Source organism: Octopus sinensis, linkage group LG3 (genome assembly GCF_006345805.1).
Source record: "Octopus sinensis linkage group LG3, ASM634580v1, whole genome shotgun sequence".
In the NCBI taxonomy this organism is placed as follows: Eukaryota; Metazoa; Mollusca; class Cephalopoda; order Octopoda; family Octopodidae; genus Octopus; species Octopus sinensis.
In genome coordinates, this window is record NC_042999.1 from 9,467,121 (window position 1) to 9,485,324 (window position 18,204).

The 18,204-nt window shown below is 37.8% G+C and overlaps 1 protein-coding gene across 1 annotated transcript in view; it reads right to left on the minus strand.

The window, feature by feature from the left end:
• Positions 1 to 18,204, minus strand: part of LOC115209815 (neuroglobin) — a 148,712-nt gene that overhangs the window by 110,012 nt on the left and 20,496 nt on the right. The window lies entirely within an intron of this gene.

Below are 18,204 nucleotides of genomic sequence, written 5' to 3' on the forward strand. Positions count from 1 at the left end.
ATTGCAACCTGGAGACTTATTCTAATAGGGAGACAATAGGAACATTTTATTGTAACTCTGAAACAATCATGTTTCGTTGAATTTTATATATACAGATTTAAATGCCTTTCGAAATAAGAACACACTTCATAATAGTGGCTCCGAAGAACCTGTTTGATGTTGCACGAGCACACAGCTCTCGGTGTATTGATTCTCATGGCAGAAACAGTTGTAAGTTAATGTAGACGATTACGTAATTTCTATTCTCTTGTCATTAATTAGCAGATATATGCGTGTATGCACGTATGCAATGTATGCTTGCTTTAATTAACGGTGCATATGCTTGGACACTTTTGTTATTCACTGACTCACCTTCACTCAGTCATTTCCTACACACTTGGCCCTCCTTCGCCTCTTATAACCATTCTTATCATAGATCCCACATCAATCACTACAGTTCCTAGTTCTTTCTTTACGTGTAATAAAAGCATCTGATGCAGAGGTATGCGAGGAAGAGAGGGGTTCAAATAGTAGATTTCATAGAAAACGAGAGGAGATTTCTTGGGTTCAGTGTTGGCCTTTCCCGGAGAATTGACAAATATGTTCCGATCTCACTAATTGCATGATAGCAACAAAATAAAAATACTACGGAACTATAGAACACAAGAACGAAACAAAGAAGTAAAGCTTTCAAAGAGAAAGAGAAGTAATATTACAACAAAAAAACTTATGGAAACCATTATACCACCCACTCATTCAAGAGAACACACAGCCACAACAGATGTATAAACATATAGCTGGAGCACCACACCTATCAACAAACAGAATAAAAACATATTCGAGTTTGCATTGAGTAAAGAAAATAGGTGAACAAAATCAATGAACAAGGATCAATGTCAATATCTACATAAACTACAAAACGAATAAACTGTTCTGTAAAAGAATAAATAAATACAAAGTTCCCTGCGAAAACATCAGAGCACAGCAACGAGTTTCAGCAAATATCGACAGATTGAATAACTCGATTTATTCCGTCGCTGTATTTAGTATCCAAGGAAATCGGGTTTGATCCAAATAGAGTTTGATCCTCAAACAAACAGCCCCCAAACTCGTCAAATGGAAAGAAAGTGTTATACAGAATACTGAGGAAAAGAGAAGACATCGGCAGAAATAACAAAAATGTACAGCATCGATAAGAAACACTGTCTGGAAACCAAAGAAAATCTTAAAGAAATCCTAACTGCAAAACATGGAATACGAAAAATAAAAATCTCGATCTCTCCTGCTGTGATAATGAAGTGCTTCTATCAGATACATCGACAATAGAAACACAAGAATGGAGGTCAGTGAAACAACCAATGAAAATTAAGACATGCTAAGAATGGAAATAGACTTCAAGCAATCACCATGCTACAAAAATATAATGGTCCAAAAAGGAAGAGAAAAACTGCATGGATAGCGAACCATAGATGACAAGGAACTTCTCAATACACTGACCACTGCAACCAACTAGAACACCGAAGAGTTTAATTTCTATAAAGCCGAGGTTTGATAAAGATCTAAATTTGTGTCTTCGGCACGTGATCACAACCCGTTATGTCGTAGCAGCTACATAATAAATTAATCAGAACGATCCATAATAAATTAATCAGAACTGACAGCTGAAGTGGAAAAATAAAAAAAAAATACACGACACCTAATCAAATTATAGTCTTCTCACATATTTACCCACAACATACACAACTCTTACATTAATTGTCTACAACAGACTGGTTACTCACCTAGAGAGAAATATTATAGATTACGAGAAGAGAAGAGATTCTGCTGGGAAAACATGCATGGTTATAAACAGAAGCCATTTGTGGATCTTGTTTTTAGAGAAGACCATGAAAATAAAATGAATTTTAGCAGAGCCTGGGTTGACAGCAGAAAAGTATTTTATTTTGAGAGAATTTCACGCATATGGATGGTGAAAATACTCTAGATTCCCTATTAACGAGACACGTCAGCCATGACATATCAAAATGGAAGACAACAATAGCACTACAAAGTATCAAAAAGTACTTGATATCATCCCTATCTTTTAAGTGCCATGTCCAAAATATAGAATACAAGCGATCATGTCCTGTCACAATTCTCTGGTCTTTTATTTTTCTGTAACAGTTCCACTTCCTGATGTTTTGATGCCTCTTTCTTCCAACCAATTCATCAATCTTGACATCCATATCATTCTTCTCCTTCCTCAGCTTCTTGTCCATTCAATATTTCCAATCATCACTAAATTCTCCAAGCCCGCTTCCATTAATTAAGAAATTTTAGTTACTTGACCCTTAACTCACGAAGCAGTTTCTTATTTACCGAAATCTAGGTCATCACTACTTCATTAGACACTTTGTCCATGCTCTCCTCAATATTCTCCTTAAGAACCTCATTTCACAGTTCTCGAAGTGCTTTCATTTGTAATGTTATAGACCATACTTCACTTCCATACATTAACATTCCATTAGAAAAAGAATGTTCCATAGATTCTAAATATTCAACAACTATTTTACCTAACTCTCAAGCCATTAAAATCTCTGTTGAATGAAACTGCCACAAGTTATAGATGCTATGGACAAATTGTCAACCATTTCCTCTTTATATTTACAAGGGGAAATTATTTTTAATTGTTCATAAATTCAGCAAGGAATACTTGATTAGATTTAAGAGGCAAATTAACTAAAACTGGAAACATTGAAATATGAAAAGATATCGAAATCATACAAATACTCAGAACTGGACGAAGCTGATTATATGAACTCAAAGGAAAAATCAGCGTTCAAACTTCTAATGTTTGAATGACGTACGTACGGTGTACGTTCAAAAATTATCCGAACTTTGGGCATAAAAAGAAATAATTCTAGTTAATCACCTTCAAAATATTTTCCTTGGGTGTTCCCACATTTCTTCCAGCGGTTCAACGACAGCTGGTAACAACTCTGGGACTCCTTCTCTGGAATGTTATGGAGCTCCGTCGTTGCTTTTCTCATAATTTCCTCGTGCCACTCAAATTGCTTCACCTTCAATGTGGTTTTCAGTTTAAGGAAGAGCCAGAAATCGCACGGTGCCCATTTGGGAGAGTGGGAAAACCTGTCGAACAAGTGGTGTGTTGTTCTTGACCGGGAACACTTGGATTATGTGGTGCGTTGAAAAAAATCACGGCTTTATTTTTCCGCCGACAATCCCCGCAGCACAGATATACCGTTAAAATGGAATGTGATTATTCCCACTTTGGGACTAATTTCGTGAATTGTTACACGACTATTCACCGAACCTTCTTAATTAGTTCCTCGCTTCGGCTTGTGGATGGCCTGGCCTGAGCATGCATCGCCCTCCAATGAGGTGCGGCCATGTTTGAAGTGGTTGTACCACTCCTTGATTTGAGGTGGCCACGGCATGAATGCCAAAGGCAGTGGATGCTTTGAGCTTGAATATCACCAAGCATTTGGCAAAACTTGATGCAATATCTCTGTTCCATGCGTTCGCTCATCTTTGGTGAAAATCCGATGAATGTGCAATACACGTCTGTACTCTGGGCTTAACAGCCGATAAGTGGCGCACTCTGCCGGCGTGAAGACTTCCTTGCATGCGCAGGAAGAGTGTTGTATTAGTTTTGGCGGAAAGAATAAAGTCCGGTACTTTTTGAACGTACCTCGTAACATTGGATGCTTAAATACCTCGGCTACCATCATTATTTCAACTGTTTGTTTCGTTTTTACTGCTGTTATAACTGGTGTCGTCCAAGATATTCCTTAAATTATTCGAAATAATGTATTTTTCCTTTTAATGCTCATTTTATATTATTTAAATCATTTTAATTATAGTTTTGCTGCAAGTGTTAGTTCTGTGATGCAATACTCTTTATGCATTGCTGCAAGATTTTAGCTTGTTTCTTTTTGTTTTCTTGTTTGAGCGGCGTATCATGTTTGCCTGTTGGATATTTTGATGTGAACTGTTAACAAGTGACAATAATATTTTAAATTTGTAAAGACAAACTTTATTGCCTACACTCGATTCTTGGGAGCAGATATTAAGGCCTAGCTAAAATCGTTATTTTCCAAAGAAAAAACACAAGAATATTTTTAGAAGTGCTTGAAATAAGTCTTGGTCTGAGTGAAGAAAATTAAACATCCACAGGGCGACGGGCAATTCTGCCGCTGCTGCTGCTACTACTACTACTACTACTATGACGACGACGACGACACTTAATGCTAATGATAATTTATTGCAGCGTTGGCCTTTTAATGAACATCATAACAAAGGTGTACAGAGAAATTACAAAAGCGTGCTGAAATGGACAAAGCAAATTCATATCAAAGCGACGGGGTAGGATCACACAGGTTATACAACACACACACACACACACATTATATATATATATAATATATATATATATATATAATATATATATATATATATATATATAATATATATATATATAATGTGTGTGGTCTTGTAGTTCGTTTGGAACGATAAAGCTCCTAAATTAATCTTTACTTTCAAGCAATCTCAAGCTCGCCTTCAAGATGTGGAATTGAGATGACCTTACACTGCCTCTTTTATAATGGGCTGCTTACGTTTATTAAGACTCACCTGCCAGAGTTTGACCGTTGTTGTACATGAGTTCTTTGTCATCGGAATTGCAGCAATGACGTATACAAGTTGTGTATTAGTTTTAGCCTCGAGTTGCTTACTTGATATAGCAACACACAGCTACAGTTCACATACGTCATATACACGTCACAGCTTCGAGACGATGACGCGGAACATTAACTCTCTGCCATCAAATTGCCATCATAGCGCAGGACCTGAAGACCATTCTACATGTGGAAGATATCTCTGGAACAGCTTGGAAACATTGATAAAGATGAATTTGAAAACTTTATTCTTCCAAAAGAAATATAACCCCGCAAGAGTGGCTGTGTGATAAGTAGCTTGCATACCTACCACATGGTTCCAGGTTCAGTCCCGCTGCGTGACACCTTGGGCAAGTGTCTTCTACTATAGCCTCGGGCCGACCAAAGCCTTGTGAGTGGATTTGGTAGACGGAAACTGAAAGAAGCCCGTCGTATATATGTATATATATATGTATGTGCGTGTATGTTTGTGTGTCTGTGTTTGTCCCCCTAGCATTGCTTGACAACCGATGCTGGTGTGTTTACGTCCCCGTTACTTAGCGGTTCGGCAAAAGAGACCGATAGAATAAGTACTAGGCTTACGAAGAATAAGTCTCGGGGTCGAGTTGCTCGATTAAAGGAGGTGCACCAGCATGGCCGCAGTCAAAATGACTGAAACAAGTAAAAAGAGAGAAAAGAGATAACCGTCTGATGCGCTGACATGAAAAACCATAGAGTTTAACCCATCAGCTACTCATCGTACTTGGATCATTGTTACACCCAAGGGCATTTTTTGCATCCTTCAGGACAAAAATATATCCAGTGTCTTTTGTTTTTGTGCAAGGCCATTGTTCTGATATTCAATATCTTCGTAAAAGTTGCGCTTCGTGTAATACATCATCGTTATTTGTTACATTCTAGAGCATCAAGTTTTTGATTTTAGGCCTGCATTGCTTCATGACACACTTATAATCCTCATGTCACCCCGTGTAGGGGGAGTCTTGTCTCCATTTATCAAGATGTCCATCTTGACCACTTCCGCATACATAGTTTTAGTTCCTCCTGCAGCCATCGCCTAGCAAGGTTTTCTTACAAAGGTGACCACACGGTAAGAATCCATATCACTGCAAATAGCTCTGACAATGAGCTTTGTTCTTTTTTGGTCCATCGATTTCGATGGATCAATTCGCCCCGGGGGCTCAATTTATTCTGCCTTTTGATAAACTGACACTGCGCTAAATTGTGCTACGAAAGATGGAAATCAGGTCATCCTAGGCATTAGTAGGGCCTCCTTTAATTTTTAAGCCACACTGAATATTTCTCCACTTTTTCCACCGCATTTTCTTAGCTGCCATGCCTCCTTCTCAGATTGGATCTGCTCCAAGAGCAAAACCCGCCTGTAACAAGCAACATCAATAAAACAACTGCTACTGTTATTAAAACTATTTTGCATATTTTTGCTTGGAAAAATATATTTGAGAGTTTGTTATTGTTGCTGCTGTTGTTGATATCAAATGTAACAAGAATTTTTCACAGTGATTCTATGGCAATGTTGCATAGAAAAAAGTGTTATGGATTTTTTTCCTTCGAAAGCGCGTGTCTTGCAGCAATATTGTTTTGTTTATTTTTGCAGCTTTTTTCTCAGAAACTGAGTTCATTCACATATTTTTAGACGGTTTTGTCTCTAAGTCTCGAAGCCATTTTTAGTGAAGGCAAAACAGAAAACAATACTTCATATCAAAAATATTACTAACACACAAGGAAAAACACACACACACGTGTGTGTGTGTGTGTGTGGTCGGGGCGCTCTTGAGTGCTACTGATAACATGAAACTGAGTAACACTTGCTGGATCAGCACGTCGGCGGCCACTAAACCACCAACACCACCAGGCCTTCCTGGTGAGTAGGGTGGGTTGTGAAATTCCTGCGGGATAAAAATAAAACATAATCCACCAAAGATCGGAAGAGCTCCTATGAGTCAACGACCGTGAAATTACATAAGAAGCTTAAAATGCGATTGAAAGAAATGAAAGTGAAACTATACACGATGAAAGAAAACAGAAACTAACACATTATCTACTGCGATAATATTATAAACAGGCAGCCAGATACCTCCATAGAGCATATGTTTCTTTACTACCCACAAGGGGCTAAACACAGAGGGGACAAACAAGGACAGACAAACGGATTAAGTCGATTATATCGACCCCAGTGCGTAACTGGTACATAATTTATCGACCCCGGAAGAATGAAAGGCAAAGTCGACCTCGGCGGAATTTGAACTCAGAACGTAACGGCAGACGAAATACTGCTAAGCATTTCGCCCGTCATACTAACGTTTCTGCCAGCTCCTCGCCGCCTTATACCTCCACAGAGTATATCAATAGTCACCAGGAATAGGATAAACTGAGACTTTAGTAAGAAACCTGAACCAAAATGGCGCGTGGTTGACACAAACATACGTGAAGCAAGGTTCTTAAACACACAACAGCTTTTCATAGTCGGTGCCTATGTATATCTGTTGCCTGTGTTTGTGCATATTTCTGCATATACATGCATAAATACATGTACTTTGTATTGTTGATACTTAAATAAGATTTCTCTCTCCGTCTCTTCCATTTTCTCTCACTCTTTCCCCCCCCCCCACACACACACACAGGTGTTTGTGTGTGCCTAAACTATACGTTGTAACAGTAATTATTGTCAATCTTTTTTTCTCTTTTTTTTTTCAATTACTCATGCGTTTTTATTTCGCTATTTTCGATATTTATCGATTATCTTCCCACTCTTTATTTCTCTGTCACTTCCATTTCTCCCGTCTCTCTCTCTCTCTTCTCTCTCTCTCTCTCTCTCTCTCTCTCTCTCTCTCTCTTCATTTAGCTACGAAGCCAACAAAATTAAGGTAAACTATAATTTCTAGATGTAATACAGCATTTGCTAAAATGAATGCTTTCAGGCAAGAGTGTGGTTGTACAGGTCAACAGTATAAATAGAACATTACAAAAGACTGTCGTTGTAGTCAATTCAAACTAGTTGTGTCTATAAATAATCTACTTCATCATTTATTAAACGAAGATAAACACACAGAGATACCGGTTCTACTTTACATTTTCTCTGCTAATAGAAATGTTTGAACTGAGATTAGGGAATCGTGTTGAAGTTGTACATTTAACACGTTGTATTTGTTGACAGTGGTGATGAGACGTTCGGGTGCTTATCTTCAGCTCGTAGCGCCACCTGCCTAGTATTTGTGAGCGAAGAGGAGATAACTACTCCAAAATGCTAGCATCTCACAGTCCGGGTAGGTGGCGCTGCATGCTGATCTAGGTGTATACACACCATTTGACAACAAACGGGATTTATTTTCGTGACAAAACGCAGTGAGTAGCTTGTTACCCAGTTCCAACGTGCATCAAGTATATTTGGACTGGTAAGAACAGCATAGGGAGTGTTCGTAGAGAAAGGATAGGAATTTATGAGAATTCGACTTCTTCTGGAAATCGGTCCACTACCTCCATCGAATCCTCCATAGGAAAGACATGACACTCGTTAAACCATCAGATTCAATATCTCGTCTGAAATATCAGTCGCTTGTTGGTGATAATAAACTCGCCTTCGTCGGTCACGAGTGGCCATGGGTGCACCCAAGAGGTTGCCCGCCGGGGTACAAATCTGGGCAGAATGTCGCCTTACCGGCGAAGGCACAACCTAGGGTTGTATTTATGGAAAACCAGCAGTCACCCATGCATACCAACGTCCGCTCTCCACACTCCACAGCTGTTAACCACGGGAAAGGCAAAGGGGCCGATACAACTTGGTACCAGTGACGTCGCAACTCATTTCTACAGATGAGTGAACTGGAGCAACGTGAATTAAAGTGTCTTGCTCAAGAACACTGCACGCAGCCCGATCCGTGAATCGAACTCACAACCTCACAATTGTAAGCTCGACGCTCTAACCACTGAGCCATGCGCCTTCGCTGTTGGTGATAATACTAACACCAAAAAGGTGTATTAATAGATTATCTGATTCGAAAAGGCTGGTTTTATTAGCTTCTATAATTATATGGATTTCGGTTTCAACGTGGACAGGACAACGTTTCGGTTATTTAATATGTGAATCTTCAATGATAGAGAAATAAGTCTTTAATGTCGAACAGTAGGAATTTAGAATTTGATTTATTAAGAATAGATTAGAAGTAATTTTATAACAGCATGTGGTTTGTAGTAAAGATTGTTTGGCAACATAAAATGGCAGTCCTGGTTTAGGACGAATGTTGCTGTAATTTAGCCCCAGGAGACAGCGTCTCGTGAGATTTCAAAATAGTAAGCATGTGGATTGTTTCATGAGTTAATCATTTGTTAAAATATTCTTTTCTACTCTCGGCACAAGGCCCGAAATTTTGGGGGAGGAGGCCAGTCGATTAGATCGACCGCAGTACGCAACCAGTACTTAATTAATTTATCGACCCCGAAACGATGAAAGGCAAAGTCGACCTCGGCGAAATTTGAACTCAGACCGTAAAAACAGATGAACTATTTGTTTCTTTATTACCCACATGGGGCTAAACACAAAAGGGACAAACAAGGACAGACAAACGGATTAAGTCGATTACAACGACCTCAGTTCGTAACTGGTACTTATTTAATCGACCCCGAAAAGATGAAGTCGACCTCGGCGGAATTTGAACTCAGAACGTAGCGGCAGACGAACTACTGCTAAGCATTTCGCCCGGCCTGCTAACGATTCTGCCAGCTTGCCGTCTTAGGATCTTATTTAAATATTCTTACTGATAACAATTTTGTAAGCAAACATTGACGCACCGATTATGTTTGAGTTTAAGAAATGAAGGAAATCTCGAAAGCAGAAGAATAGTCGTGAAAACAGATATGAGGATCAGGTGAAATGCCCTTGTAGACGGAAGAAAGCGGCCAGCGAGCGGATACGGAGAGATACAAAGTTTGACTCCAAGCAGTGACTCGCTGGCCACTTTTTCCCATCTATAAGGGCATTTTATCCAATCCTTTAATCTGTTTTCACAGCCCTTCTGCATTCGAGATTTCATTTCTAAAATTCGTTCTGATAGTAAAACTGAATGATTTAATTGGAATTAGAAGTTTTATAGAAAGATTACAAAAAATAGGAGCTTAAGGGTCTTCGAAACCCCATGTGCCTATAATCAAGTACTTCTGTTCTATCATTAATGTCCAAGTTGGAAGTAATCCTCCGCCCATTGGTATTAATGCAATTCAACGCATTCCAAAAGATTTGTAGTTGCTTCTGATGATATTTAAAAACTACAACTGTACACGTTTCCTTTTTACCAAATTGGTATAATTCCCCAGTTTTCTTTCAACAAGTGTTGCTGCATCGCAACCCAAACGAATTGAAAATCATTTTATCCCTGCTCTTGTTTTCTGCTTTATTTTGAAATTGTCATCGAAGAAACGCATTTGTGTTTGGTACATTTGAAAATTAAATTACTGTCATTTTGGTTTTATAGAAAATATTCTGCATTGACACGCCTTCCTCCCCTTTTATACGAATTCAATTTTACAACGATACAAACGCAAATTTTGTTACACAGCACTTTAACACAAACCTCTCTCCGCCCTTCAATCATACTGAAACTTTTACCATACATACACGCACATATATTTTATATATATATATATATATATATATATATATATATATATATATATATATATATATATATATATCATACATAACTTATCTAGATAGATCGATAGCGAGAGAGAGGGGTACGTATAGATCTTCTCTACAATTTCTTTAAAGCAGCCAAATTGAATGTCTTGTACTATTTGTTGCGACTGTCAGCATAATTACTTTGCATACTGCCGTAGATAACTTTCATGGTTTCGGTGTCAATAGTCAAAGCTAAAATAATAGTCCTGACTGGCAAGAGAGTAAAAGAGGGTCTCTTGAGTATCTGTATCGCTCATCCGTCCTTGGTTTAAATTCTGCTTTCTTTTAGAAGGGAAAACGCTGATTATATTGAAAGCGTCTTTAATCAGGTGCCCAAGAATTTCAGTGTGGAAACTGGTAGGAAAGGAGACAAGGGCACAAGCGCACAAAGTAAAGGAGAGGAATTCAAGGAGACATCCAAGACTTGTGTATTTAACAAACGGACGAATGAATGCGAGTGTCTGAGCGTGAGCGAATATTTGTGCGAATATTTGCATTTGCATGCGTGCGCTTGTGTGTATGCTCGTGTTTATGGCTGGCAGTGTATATGTGGGTATATATTTATATGTGTGGGAATTCTGGTGATTTTGTTTCCTGTTTGAGAAACGAGATTTTTATTTTTCATATATTTCTTTGCAATCTAAATATAACAGTGTGAATGAATAAGCTTTCTATTTCTGAAATCGTTTGTCAAATATTACGGAAGTATCCAGCCACTAAGCTCACACACAGAAAGTCATTGTGGCTGTGTGTGTGTATATGTGTGTGTGTGTGTGTGTGTGTGTGTGTGTGTGTGTGTGTGTGTGTGCATGTGTGTTGTTGTTGTTGTTGTTCGTGGCAATGTGAATAGAGCATCAGCGTAGATTTGTTACAGTGTTTGCTCTAAAAGAAAAGCGCAAACAAATTTCTCTCTTGCCTGATTGTTAAGTGTTTCAATAAAATCGGTGTGGAGTATTTTAAGGAATCGATAATAATGGTTGCTGATTATTGGAGCGATCGTTCCCGAATCTTCCATTTTTATTTCCTATTCAGTTTTCATTTTAGTTTTATTGAGGAATTACGTATCTTTTGTGTTGATTGCAAAACAATGAATGCTAATTAATCTTGTTTTTATTTGGCGGAATCTTCGATTTGATATCCGCAGAAATAATACTGATGATGATGATGACGATGATCTTTTTAAATTTTGGCACAAGACCAGCAAGTTCGGGGGTGGGATAAGTCGATAGCCGAGTCCCCAGTATTCAACTGGTACTTCTGGCCAGAACCATCAGGAAAGTATTGGGTGGTTGATGAGAACAAATAGCACGGTGACGCTGGCCGCAGCTAGCAAGCCCGCTAATCATGCAAGATTCTAGGAGTTCCAAAAAAAAAACCGGAGTTGTTATAATAATAATAATAATAATAATAATAACAATAATAATAATAATGATGATGATGATAATAATAATAATAAATGCCCTGATGCAGTACCAGGCAGTGGCTCTCATGGCTTTTGATCTTAACTGATTGGAAGTGTTATCATGTACAATTTTTCGTCTTGGTATAAAATATGGGCTACAGCAAATATTCTGCCAGTAAGGGACATGCTCAACAGATTATGGTCAAACAACTGACAAGTAATTCCACAGATTTACTTGTCAGTTGTTTGACCATAACCTGTTGAGCATGTCCCTTACTGGCTGACGATATGTGCATCTCTGATCACGAGCACAAGTAGTTGGGGAGCATCATAGCCATGTGTTGAGAGGGATTCTTTGGGGTTTGAATTCACCTCTGAAAGCATGGGTGGCTTCTTCATCATCCTTAAACAAAACTTATTCAGGAACCTTTTGAGCGGGATGAGCAACTCGACGAGAAGAAAATTCTAATTGGGCCCCACCTGCAAGGTCATGCACTGTTTCTCTTGACATAGGATCACCATGTGGCGCACATGTGGTTTTGATGCATGTACCTGGTGCATCCTTATCAGACGGGTAGCCATGATGGATATACTGGGCTTTGTATATTTTACCTCAGTGTCACTTTGATGGCATGAACTGCTCTCTCAATTTTAATGATAAATCTTTCAATTTTTGGCAGAGGTCCAGCAATTTAGAGGGAGGATGTTAGTCGATAACACCGAGTCCATTATGTGACTGGTACTTTATTTCATCGACCTAATGACAGAATCAAATTTGGTTTCAGTGGGGTTTGAACTTAGAATATATAGAGCCAGAAGACCTATCGCAAAGCATTTTTTCCAACATTTTAACTATTCTGCCAAACCGCTGCGTTATAACGTTACTATATGTCTTCCATCTCCAAACGTTTTTAATTTAGACAAAAGGCCAACGACATCGAGAAGAGATTTTATCAGAATCAGTATTTGACTGGGATTTTCTTTTATTCCTAATTAAATGCGTAACTAATAATACGCAAATCTAGTGGTTCTGCCCGCCCAACGCTTAATACAATAGCAACAAGAAATTCGATGGAAATAAAGATTAAGAAAAGTCGGTCATTGGGCAAACGCAGAATCTGTTGAAAAGAAGAGGAAAGTTTTGACCAACTCATAATTGAACACAGAAGACTAGCATAAGAAAAATGAAAAATTAAAGAATATCTAATATCAGATATGACAATGCCCCAGTATGGCATTAGCCGTGATATCTGCAATAACCTGGTGAACTAAGTTGAGATAGGTTCGGTATCAAAGTCAGACTGAATTTGTACCGGTAATCAACAGTCAGCAATTCTAGAAAATCTGCGATCTTCACATGATACAGCATGGAAAATGTCTTGCACTGAAATGCCATTTTCAGTGATAGACTCTCGAACGAAAGAAAAAGAAAAATCTAATCCTTGCTGTTCTTTTCCTTAGTATCAACTTCATTGATCTCTACCAAAATATTGCCATTTATTAATTTTATTTCGGTGTTTACTGTGGAATAAACGATACACGTTTTTCTGTTCAACAATACTTGTTTTACAGTTCTATATTTAAGAGATGAGGTATTATTTACATTTGACGGATATTTGTCCTCATCTTGTTTGTTGTTAACACAACGTGTTAGCTGATATACCCTCCAGCCGTCATCAGGTGTCTTGGCGAAATTTTGAACCTGGGTTCTCATTCCTAAGGTATTTTTTGATGTTATTATTGTGATTATCATTATTATTCAGGTCACTGCCTGGAATCGAACTCGGAATCTTGGGGTTCGCAGCCCGCGATCTTAACCACTACAGGCATATGGCGCAGTGGTTAAGAGAGTGTGCTACTAACCCCAAGATTCTGAGTTCGATTCCAGTCAGTGACCTCAACAACAACAACATCGAAAAATACCTTAGGAATGAGACCCAGTTCGAGATTTCCCCAAGACACCTGAAGGAGGCTGGATGGTACATCAGCCGAAACGTTGTTTTAACAACAAACAAGATGGGGACAGATACCCATCAAATGTAAATAATGTAAACAACTACTTGTTTTCTTTAATAGATAAAATCTACCCAAATCTTGCCTAATGACTTTAAAACTCCCCCGACAGCCTAATTCTAATTCAATTAAACGAAAGATTCTTGTGAAGAAAATAAAAATAAAACAGTTATTTATACGTTATTCCCTACTATTGTATCCCATTTACCATGTATCTGCTTACCTCAACTTACGTCGGTAATTAATTCCAAGACATACAATTTAACACGAAACACGTCATAACACGAAAACTTTACTTTTAAAAATTTATTAGTTGTTTTAATAAACAGTTTGTAAATCTGTTTAAATAAATGATTTTTACATATTTTCACATTGGCTTTGATTATCCACATGCGTACTGTTGCTTGCTTTGTTCTCGATTTTTAGGCAGTTTTAACTCTCACCAGCCTTCCTGGTGAGTGTCATTATTGAGTTTTCCCAAAACTAGTGTGAAAAACCGTTAGCTAAAATCGGCTGAAATACTTTCCTCGGACTCTTCTTCCTTTTCCCTTCTCTTTGAAGTTTTCCTCCCTCCGACAAAGAGCCATGCTCGAAACGTCACACTCATTTTCCCAATTAAATCGTTCACTTGGCGTCAATCAAATATATTTACAGGGTACGTGATGCTCCTTTTTCCTGTTGTTTTTATTCCTGATTTAACCTCTGTGTATATAAGAAAATGAGATTATAAAGGAATAGACGATTATCTTATGAATTTCATTAGGTTACAGCTGTTTCTGCTATAGGTACAGTGTACTCATAGTTGAGTGCTTGAGTAACATCTTATAGCTCCATCAGAGCCTAGAATATGAAGTGCAGTTTATTAATAAATTGCAATTCATAATCGAGGCTCCGACGAAATTATACGATGTAATTCAGGCACTCAACTATGAGTCCAGAAACAGCTGTAAGCTAATGAAGTTCATAAGATAATCATTTATTCCTTTCTCATTTCTCTTTCTCATTACTCCTCTACACTTGACTAAGGCTTCGTTCTGAGGCATAAATATACAGAGTTCTACACCAGGTTACTAGTCACGCAATGCCTAAGCGATGTTTGTGTGTGTGTGTGTGTGTGTGTGTGTGTGTGTGTAAGCAAAATAAAAGCAACAGGTTATCAAGTAGTGGTACAGTACGACCGTTTCAAGCGGCTTCAATTTAATTGAACAATGCAATCATTACATCAAATTAAATGCAGTGCCATCTTCAGATCTTCAGCTCCACGAATAAATAGAATTTTTACCAGTCGGACATATAAATATAATTTTTCTCAAATATATTAACTGAGCCAGAAGATGGAAGAAATTCATCTTGTCGCTATTGTAGCTAAGAATAGACTACACTTCGAAGAATGGCATGAAGCCTATTGGTGTCATAGTGTTGGAAAGGATTGTAATTCATTCATGTACTTATCGACTATTAAATCTAAGACTAAAAGACTGTCTATTTTGAATAAAAGATAAAAGTGAGTTGATAGCTCATAGCTATATATATATATATATATATATATATATATATATATATATATGTGTGTGTGTGTGTGTGTGCGCGCGCGCGCGCGTATATATGTGTGTGTGTGTATATATATATATATATATATAATATATATATATATATAAATATATATAATAGATAATAACGTGTTGTTTCCTGTTATTATGTCTCAGTTTTTATTTATATGTTGAACCCCACAGCTAAATCTCATTTGCTATTGTCAATTCAGCCCTAAAAGGAAATCCCATTCGGCAGGTGGAAGTTTCCGGAATGCTGAGTTATTAACACGAATTATACATAAACAGAGACCAAATAAACGATAATTATTGAACCGCCAACAGCAGAAAACTGCATACTCCAATCTGCCACTCTGCTGTCTCCAGTGTCTTTCACAGAGATATAAATATCAGATAATAAATATATTTTCCTCGTTTTGATCTTTTCAGTCCTTGTATCTAAGCAAACGATGTTACAACAAAATTAGCAACAAAGGCGATTATACCAATTCCACGTCTCCACGGGGTTCCATTTGATTATATCAGGCAAAGGGCAAAGTATTCACGTATCTTCGACATTAATGCTAAGATCCATAGATTCATTGCTCTACGTTAGTAAAAGAAAAAAATTGCATTAATCTTCCTAGCCCCTCTGCAGAACTCTAAAAAGGAGTTACGCCGATAGAAGACCATAAAGAGCCCGGCAAAATTGTCAAGGCTTTAAACATCCAGATAAATTTAGTTCAAGACCATTGAGAGACGACAAATGTGTGAACTGTTTCTCTATAGAGTTGAAAAAACTCTGTTCAAAGTTATTAGGGTAGGAAAATTTAGTTGTGTTACGTGGGGTGAGGGATAAATATATTTTAAGGCTATAAAAAGTGCTTAGCGCTATTTCGTCTGCCGTTACCTTCTGAGTTCAAATCCGCTGAGGTAACTTTGCCTTTCATCCTTCCTGGGTTGATTAAATAAGTACCAGTTACGCACTGGGGGGTCGATATAATCGATTTAATCCGTTTGTCTGTCCTTGTTTGTCCTCTCTGTGTGTTTAGCGTCTTGTGGGTAGTAAAAGAAATAGGTATTTCGTCTGCCGCTACGTTCTGAGTTCAAAATCCAACGAGGCCAACTTTACCCTTTATCATTTTGTAGTCGATAAAGTAAGTACCAGTAGGGGCACAGGGATCGATTTAATCGATTTAAACCCTCCTACAAACTTGCTCGCATTCTGCCAAATTTTAAAACTGCTATTATAATTATTATTATCACCATCATCATCATCATCATCACGTCGGCGACCGTTGCGTTTTCGCAATTCATGTTTTTTTTTCCAGTGATAATGTTGGTTAATCTTTTCCTGGCTCTCATACAACATATTTTAAGCTCTATGGGGTGGGATATGATGAAAATATTTGAGAGGGAGGCGCAGCAAGCATCTCAACCGATTAATGCAACATATATACATATTTATTCCACATCACCAAGTGCATATCAAGCAGCAGCAGCAACAACAACCACCACAGCAACTATAATCACTTCTTCCTAAGTTATATTTCTTCCACAGGTAACCATTAGAATATAATCCCAACACGCCACCACAACCATCGTCATCAAGGGTGTGGGGGCTAACAGTATTTCAGTTGCTTTATCACTGGTAAACTTCCGACTGAGAACCCGTTTAATCGCGGCTACAATCACCATTAGCGTTGCCATGAGGAATACATCCCGCCCGGTAAGAAGAGGAGGAGATAGAATTAAAAGATACATATTTTGGGCGGAGGGAAAAACATTATGAGAATACATGTTACATGTTTATTTTGAAGAGTTATTATCGTTTCCATACACACCTAAAAATGTTTAACCCACCCAGCCCCCACCCCCACCCCCGCTTACCTAACTCCTTTTCTTTCTCTTTACACTGCTTCTCTCTTTTCCTCAGTCATTTTCCCTCGTCTCCCTTTCGTACACAATTTATTCCTTTTAAGCATATTGCGTTCATTTTCCCCTGATTCCATTACTCAATTCCCTAAGTACGAGACCCTTATCCACGCATCTACAGACAGATACGCATCCCACAAATCAGATATTCCGAGCTGTTTTATATACAAACAGCATCAACATAACCTCGTGAATATTTCAATCCATCAACGTGTTTAAATCTCCGTATCCCTTATCTCTCTACATCGCATCCTATTATTGATTTAACTAATGAACTATCTCTACAATCATCGTTCATTCAGATCTATGGATTTATCTATAGTATCGATCTGTATTTCAATTGAACTGCCAGTCGAAACCCCAGCATGTATATTTAACTTTAATAATTAACAGTCTATCAGTTTACGTGCGGGTGGAGTGTTATCGATATTTACCCTAATCTTTAATTATTTCCCATTTTCTAAGCACGCCAGCATATTTCCTCTAACTTTCTGCCGAAACAACCTAGTCTCTATCCAATTACTTCACAACTCGTTCTATCCAAAAACCCTCGCTTTTTGAAAGGATACACAGTATCTATAAACATAATTTACTGGTTGAAGATTCGCTTAAATTTCTCGACATCTCGTATCTGCACAGAGTTTAAATATAAATACTTGCTTCAACGTTTCTAAATCAATTTCTTATCATAAATACGATGGCCTGCGTGGGCGTATGTAGGTGGAAAGATTTTAGATTGAACAGTTCAAAATATTCCGTTCGTATCACTATTCGTATTGTTCTGCATTAAAAAATAATTGGCTTCATGAAAACGTGGCATCTTTAGCACAGTTTTACCTCTAACTTTTTCTTCTTTCAAGGCTGTATTTTTGAATAAATATTACACGTGATTCAATAATATAATTGAAGGTATCTATTTATGTTGTTATGAAGGTAGATGTTTCTATGCAGACGTGGAAGAAATATAGAAAAAGGTTTCGC